Raw genomic sequence first — 8,456 nt, 5'->3', positions numbered from 1 at the left:
ATCATACAACTTACCAGGTAAGTCATTATTCTTGGAGAATCAAAGTGTTACTGCTGTTTACCGTGACTAATCCTTGTTTCCCCAATGCTGAAGTATAACACCAGAGAAGCACACGGAGGCAAGTTTAGAGAGGAAAGTAGAAGCTTTATTAAAGGACAGCAGAAATGACTTCTCCCTGGAGGAAGAAGGGGACCCAAAAGGCAGAATCCCTGAAAGGGGGAGGTCTTCCCTTTTTTTATATCTAAGTTCTTCTTTTTAGTCTTCCCACATTCCTTTCCTTTGTTTCCCTTTATCCTGCAGTGATAGAATGCAGGTGAGAAGGCCAAAAGATCAGAGATCTTTGGACTGGAGGAGTAATCTGTGCAGGAAGGGTCTGGGGTGGTTTGATTAGCACCTCCCTGTTTGTTGGGTGTTGCTTCTTTAACAGTTCCTTAGGAAGGGTTCCCAGGTCTTGGGGACATTAACTTTTCAATTTCCCCAGGTGTTGCCTTGGATTGCATTCTCGATAATGGTCTCCATTTTCTTTGTCTTATTTCATATTAGACCCAATTTACCTAACTACACTAACTACCTATCTTTAAATCTGGCTTCAAAAGGGCAGTTTTCAGTTACTCGTTTCTATTTTCTGGTTTTTATCACTCATGATAGGCTTAGAGAGACTGAACTTGAAATGATTAGTCTAATATTTATGAAGTTTAATGCACAGTTACCTAGACGACATGACATTAGTCATAAAGGTTAAAGCTTATAAATATTAAAATTTTTAAAAAGTTCCTTGGCGGATATGCATTTTTGTCAATTATTTCCTTACAGGCAAGTGATGAGAATCCAGAATTTTAAATACACAAATCAGAAAAAGACATAGGATTCAGAAAATCCTAGTTAGTCCAGCAGTTACAATTGTTATTTTTTGAGTCTTGGGTTTGTTTGTTTGTTTGTTTAATAATTAGCAAGTAGAACAAGAGAGGGAGAGAGAGGGAGAGAGGGAGGGGGAGAGAGACAGAGGGAGGGAGAGAGGGACAGAGGCATCCCAGGGGAGGTTGTTTACTAGTTATTTCATAAAACATCCAAAAGACATTAATTGCTAATGTTATTATATTGTCATATCAGTACTGATTCAATTTGAAAATGTAAAATGAAATGTTTTAATAAAAATTATTTATTTCAATCTCATATTGACCATGAACATGACTTTAAACAAAGAACAACATATTCACCTTCAGTGTGTTTTTGTCACCTAAGTGTGCATAGTCATGATCATTGTTAGTCTTTATTTAATACTAGTGTATTCTCAGAAGTCACACTGAAACTGTGACTCCTATACCCTAGTCATCACTACTGGCTTAATTGAGCTTAGGTGTTATAGCCTTTTACTGTTGTGGCTATTAGTATTCTGTTTTTAACTATCTTTGTAGTAAGTTTGGGAACAGAGACTGTGTTAGGCTTTTCTATATCCGTGAACATCTTTCAGATGGAAAACTCACAGGAAGAAAATGGTAAATAGCTTAACTCAGTAGGCTGAGGTCATTTTAAATAGGAAGGTGAGAGATTGAACATGAAAGACAATTTTGGTTTTCTTTTGTTCTTCTTTTATGTTTGCTTCTATCTACTCTGTTCTAATTTGTGAAGCTCAAGGCTGCCTCAAGGGCACCTAATATTTAGGAAAGATGAATTGTCAATCCCTCACTTTCCAGAAAACTTGTGAGGTAGGTAAATTGTCAACAGCAATTATTTTTCTTATCATAAGCAGATAATTAGCTCCAAACACCCCTTCCATAACATTTTTCAAATTATATTCCTCTCACATTCAAATCTACCCTCAAATCTATCCAATTAAGGTGAACTGAAAATAGAATTACCATTTCCTATTTCTAGAATTACTATAAATGTCTCTGAATAGTCATATTATTGTATATAAACTAGTTTAGCTATGAGCATTTTGAAAAATATATTTTTAAAATATCACTGGTCAGAAATTCATGACAGAAACTTTATACATTACCTTATTCTCACAGGCACCCACTTGAGAAGAGAATTACTAATCTTATTTTACAGATGAGGAAACAAAATTAGAGTGATTCAATTCTTTGCTTAAATCACAGACTGTATATGGTTAACCCAGCATTTGAATCCAGGTCTGCCTCATTTGAAAACCTATTATTTTTAATAACTTTAATGCATTATAGATTTTCAAACTGCTTTTAGTCATATGACACAATTATCTTGCTTATTTCTCCCTCTCCCCCACCCTGGTATGTAAGCTTCATAAAAACTGACACTTTGTCTGTCTTGATGACTGCTGTAACCCCAGGTCACAGAAGAGTTTCTGGTACATTACAGGTACTCAGTAAATATTGCTGGATAAAAATAATCATTAGAGGTTTTTTGTTAATTTCAAATCAGGTGGTTGCATAAGAGGTACTGAAAATGTGAATGAAGTGCCTCTAGATGTAGATCTCAGGGAGAGATTATCTTAGGCTAGAGACTTCTAGACTGGTGTAGCACAGACCATAGACATCCAAATAGGAATAACAGTGCTACCTCAGGGATGTGTTCAAAACAATATACTGGAAGGAAGAAAAACATGTTATAACTTCTTGTCATGTTTATGCTTTAACTTATCCTTTTCCAATTTTTATATTTTCAATATTTCATAGTGTACATATTATAGTAATACATATGGTATTATAATATGTTAATATACAATAACATAATATCATATACACATAGTAACACACACATATGTAAAATGGGGAGACAAGTACTCACTTTTACTGCTATTTGTGTGTGTTTGAAAACTTCTGGTCCAGAGGGAATAATAAACATAAGCAGATAGCTATAATTCAGTGTAATATCCACTCACAGATATCTGTACAAATAGATAAGTATCCTTCATGGTGGTGGTGGTGCTGGTGGAACTTGTATATGGGTGGGGAAGACCTCAGAAAAAGTTCCATGGAGAATTCTATAGAATGAGGAGGTAAAATGGGATTGTTAGGTAGAGGGAACACTTACAAAGGTGCAGAGTGAAACATACTTGATATGTTTTAGAAACTATGAAATATCTGAATGGCTAAAGTAGAAGGAATACAGTGAAGAATGGCAGTACATTATTATTGGATTATACATATCTAACATGTAGATACATATAGGTTGAGGATGACTATTCCTTTATCAAAAGCTGGGTGGGGTACAAGATCAAAAAAAATTAGAGATTGCTCTCTAGACCATAGGTAATAACTGTCCGAATAAGGGTGTTAACTATGAGATGTGAAGAAAAAGATATCTTTAAGTGATATTACAGCAGATTAAAGTATTTTGGGGAGGGAGGGGATAAATAAGGGAGGAAAGAGTTAAAGATCACTTCTGGACTTCAACCCTGGGGGAAGTTATTATAACACTGATATGTACAATTATCATTAGGAGAGGAGGACAGTTTGGCGGTAAGATAATTTTGAGATATAATATGTTCAAAGAAGAAACATCCAAATGTAAAGGACCAGTACAACTATAAGAATGGGAGCCTAATAAGAATAAGTTTTATTCCAGGTATGTATGTCAAAATATACTCTACTGTCATGTATGTCTAAAAAGAACAAAATTTAAAAAAACACAAATGTAAAGGACCAATAGGGAGCTGGAGATGAAATATGAGACAGAAACTCTGGAACAAATCAGGTAGGGGTTGGGAATTGAGAATCATAACTATTCATTCACAAAGCATTTAATGAGTGCCTATTCTATGTCAGGCCCTATGCTAAACATTGGGGCTAAAAGGGGAATGAAAAACATGGCACTTGCTTCAAGTTGCTTATGGTTAATAGGGTAAGACAGATAATAAACAAGGAAAATGTTTACTTATAATTATAAACCATGGTAATTCTGTGAAGGAGGGCCTACTTTAAGTGGTCACAGAAAATATGGGAGATGTTCTGTTTACCTGAGAAGTGATAGATGAGAAGGGACAGGACAAACAGAGTGGAAAGAAAAGCATTCTAGGAAGAAGATATAAGGAGGACTGGATGTGGAAAAGATCTTGATGTGCTGTAGGAATAGAAAGAAGGCCAAAGTGGGTGGAGCTTACTGAATAAAGGGCACAGTTTGAAGCTAGAGAGAAAGACAGAAGCCCAATCAGGAAGGACCTTGAAAACCACCTAAAGAATTTTGAATTCTATTCTTCTTATAATAGAAAGTTATTGAAAGATTTTGAACTGAGGGCAATAAATTGATCTAATTTACCTTTTAGTTTCCTTTGGATGATATAATGGAGATAATTAAGCTTTGAGAACAGATGCATGCGCAGAAGGAGAGAGCATAAACACAGAAATAAGAAGGTGAAGGCTGAATCTTAGGGAATGCTTATCATTAGGGCAGGATGGCAAAAGAGGAGGCAGCTAAGGGTCAAGAGGAGGTTTCTAACAAGTAGGAAAGGTGTCACACAAATCCATCAAAGGGAGTATTCCACAAAACAGTCTGGTCAACATTTTTACATTCCCAAAACATCTTAGGAAGGAATGAGATCTGAGAAGAGGCCTATATATTTGGGAGTAGGGAACCATTCTGAAATTGTAACTTCCACCAAAAACAATGAACTTCTTAGTGAGTAGAGAAAATTCGTTAGTCAATGGGATTATTGAGTAGAATGATTTGTAGAAGACTAGCAAGTCAAAACTTTTCAGACTAGTTGAGACCTGTGGGAATTTGGATTTGGATGTGGAGTAAGAGAAGCAGAAGGGAGGGTAGGAGGGCAAAAAGAAGCAACTGAAAATGTTTGGGAACTGCTCCAAAGATTAGGGGGTAATTTAAAGGCCAAAAGTCTGGAGCACACTGAGATAGACAGTTGAGATCATAAGTATTAGAGGGATTTTTTTGTTTTCACTGCTGGGAAGCAACCCTGGGCCTTACACATTCTGGGCAAGCACTCTACCACTGAGTGATAGCTCCTAGCCCACTAGTGTGAAATTTTAAAGGAAGAAAACCTTCTTTCCTCTGAGGCTGGAGAAAAGGATGAGAGAATAGGTGTAGCAATAGAGAAACAGCATTGAAGTAGTAGAAAGACTAGGGAATCAATGAAAGTTGAAATTGATTTTTCAATCAATCAAAATTAGCACACTAATTTTCTGTGTAAGTTCAATAAAACAAAGCCTTTTTAAGGGCAGGAAACAGGGGGCTGTCTTGTTTGTCTTGTTTGATTTTTATTTTCCCCATAGTATCTATTAGCATCGTGTATGTGGTTGGTGCTCAGTTAACACAGTTGGGTTATTTGATAGGATCATTATTCTTGAGGAACTTACAATTGGTAACATTCAAATAATATACACTGTATGGTAATTTCTAAAAGAGTAATATTACTAATAAGAGTTGCAAGTTTTAAGAATATTTGCCTATAGATTGGATTGATGAGGGAACGCTTCATAGAGGAGCTGATTTATCTGGGCCTTAATGCTTGCTTAAGTTTAAAGCATTTTTTTTTTGCAATAAACTATAGGTGGATTCCTTCTGTATCTTGGGGTTAGACAGTAGCCTTATTGCGAATTGGAAAGACATGACCGTGGTAGAAACTATACTTGTCACATGTTCTTAGACTAGAAAATGTTTTATGAGCATCCTGTATATTTTCTAATCTACAATCCTCTGCTCATATATATTTCCTCCACTTCTACTTTGATCTGTGTCAAAATCTTACCCTTTCTTTTAAGAACTATCTCAAATACCACCTTCTCTATAAAGACTCTTTGTCTCCCTCTTCCCAAACTGGATTTTCTTTCTTCTACTACTTTCTATGGTACTTGGGAACTCCTAAACAAATTTATAGTGCAGTTATTTGTAATTTGACCTAATGCCCATGTTCATCTTTTAACTCTCACTAAATTTCAGATTTCTTGTAGATAAGATCTGGATACTGTTAATTTTTTTATCTCTTTTAAAAAAATTTTTAATATTTATTTTTTAGTTTTTTTTGGTGGACACAACATCTTTGTTTGTATGTGATGCTGAGGATGGAACCCGGGCCGCACGCATGCCAGGTGAGCGAGTTACTGCTTGAGCCACATCCCCAACCCCCAATTTTTTAATCTCTTGAAAAGTCAGCATAAGCCAGTTTTGACATGGACTGAGCAGAATTAGAATGAGGTGAGGGACAGATGTAGCTGGGGAGGCATCACTGAAAGATCTTGCTAATAAGAGCTCAACTTTTGTCTTGAGGACTTCTCATTGAATCATTTAATCTTCCATGCTAATTTTTGACACGTGAGTGATTTTCCTCATCACCATATATGCCCAACTTACAGATTTCCTATTGTAGTACTAATAGATTTTGTGATCCATTTTGAGTTATAAGTTTACTGAGCAGAATCATATAATGTTTGCAGAATGATAGGAAGAGGTAACAACAGTGTAAAGAGGGAACACCTTGGGTCTGGGGATATGGCTCAAGTAGTAGCGTGCTCACCTGGCACGTGTGAGGCACTGGGTTCGATCCTCAGCACCACATAAAAATAAAATAAAGATATTGTGTCCACCTAAAGCTAAAAAATAAATATTAAAAAAGAGGGAACACTTTGAAGGCAAACTGACATGGGTTTAAATCCTTGTTCTCTTAGTTAGTAGCTATATGTAATATTTTTGCCTGCTCAATACCTATTTACTCTTCTTTTGGTGATTACGGACTGATATTTCTTTTAGAGAATTATTTCTTTTTGTTACTAGTTCATGGGGCTTACAACACTCTTGTCCCCAGTTTCAAGGGAAGGCATACACCCAAGGTCTGGAAAATCAACATTGCTATGGTTTAAGTGTGTTCCTCAAAGTTCTTGCGCTGGGAACTTCATCTTCAAATTCATATGTTGATGATATTTTGAGGTGGGACCTGTGGGAGATCATGAGGGTAGGACACCATGATGGGATTAGTGCTTTTATAAGAAGAGGAGGAGAGATCTGAGCATACCTGTTTCTTCTCCCTCACCCTCACCATGCAATACCCTCTGCCATGTTATGATGCAACAAGGAGGCATTCATGAGTTGCTACCATGTTGATACTGGACTTCCTACTCTCTAGAACTGTAAGAAATTAATTTCTGTTGGTTATAGATTACTCAGTCTGTGGTATTCTATTGTAAAAGCAGAAAAAAATTTCAGACAAATGTATTTCATATCTATGACTAAAGTCAGACTGATGATCATCAACTGAGAAAATGAAGCACTCTATCTGTTGAGAGAATGGGGAGTAAGAATGAAGTTTCTGGCTGTTATATTTATACAACCAGGACAAAGCCTGTCTGATAACACAGGCAATGCAAAGGAAAGCAGAGTTGATGAACTGAGATAAGAGAAGAGACTAACATCATTTAGCCTGTGGAACTAGCCATGGGTGCAGGAAATTCACACCATCTTTTCCCTCCATCCTTACCCTAACATATTTTTACTTACATGAACCAATGAACAGCTTGTTTATTCCCTAAGTCAATTTGAGTTGGGTTTATTTTGCTTGTAATCACATAACAACAAATAGATACATTATATGACCTTACAGTCTAAGGCTCAATTCTTCTGTAAAAGAGAATGATTCCCCTTTTACCTACCACATAGAGACATTAGGAGGTTCATATATATGTGAAATGCACATGAGAACATTTTGACTGTAAGTGTTCAGGGAGAAAAAAAAGGATAGATATTAATGTCTTTTAAGGAAAAAAAAGATAATGTTTACTACAATTGTGTTTTCTTTAGAAAACAAAGAAACACTATTCAATCAACCATTATAGAAACTGGAAAAGCATAAGCCCGTGCCCAAACCATTAGAGTTAAATGTCTCACCGCAGGATTTCACTTTGATGACTAAAAACCACAGATTTTTTCCCCTTTCTTTTCTTTTTCAAAGAACATGAAAACCTACTTATTATTCCACCTAGAATATGCAAGAGCTAGCATTTAAATTTAAGGTTGGTTCTTAAAAGCCTGCACAAAAATTCTGAAGTAAAGATTTGTTGCTGTCTCACATATTCCTCATATTCACCTTTTCATTCTGAGTACAGGTTGTAAATATGTTTTTAGAGCAAAGCATTTAAGAAATGGCAAAATTCAACCTTGGAACATTGCATTAGTCATTCAAAGGAGATATATTTTCAAATTGGTTCAAATACTTGTCTCTACCACCTTTTCCCTCCCACTCCTTTCTTTATATACCATATCATATTTGATGAACCAGACACTTAAAATGATAATCTGTGTTACCTGATAAAGTTACTGCAATTGCCAAAGGAGACTAATTTCTATTCTAGCATCTTTAGGATACAGAGTCATTTGTATTACTTAAAGATACCTCAGTTATAGGAAGAAATGTGTACATGAGTGTGGCTGTTCAGGTGTGGGATGGGTGGAGTATCCTGTTAATATATCTGAATGTATGCTAACCTTAGGAGATGAACTATTGTCTTGTTTTTGGCCTTCCAAATCTA

The sequence above is a fragment of the Marmota monax genome, unplaced genomic scaffold (genome assembly GCF_021218885.2).
Source record: "Marmota monax isolate L192 unplaced genomic scaffold, Marmota_monax_Labrador192_F-V1.1 WCK01_AAM20220418_F8-fsc00067, whole genome shotgun sequence".
Taxonomy (NCBI): Eukaryota; Metazoa; Chordata; class Mammalia; order Rodentia; family Sciuridae; genus Marmota; species Marmota monax.
The sequence above is the reverse complement of the archived record's forward strand: the minus strand, read 5'-3'. Positions refer to the sequence as shown.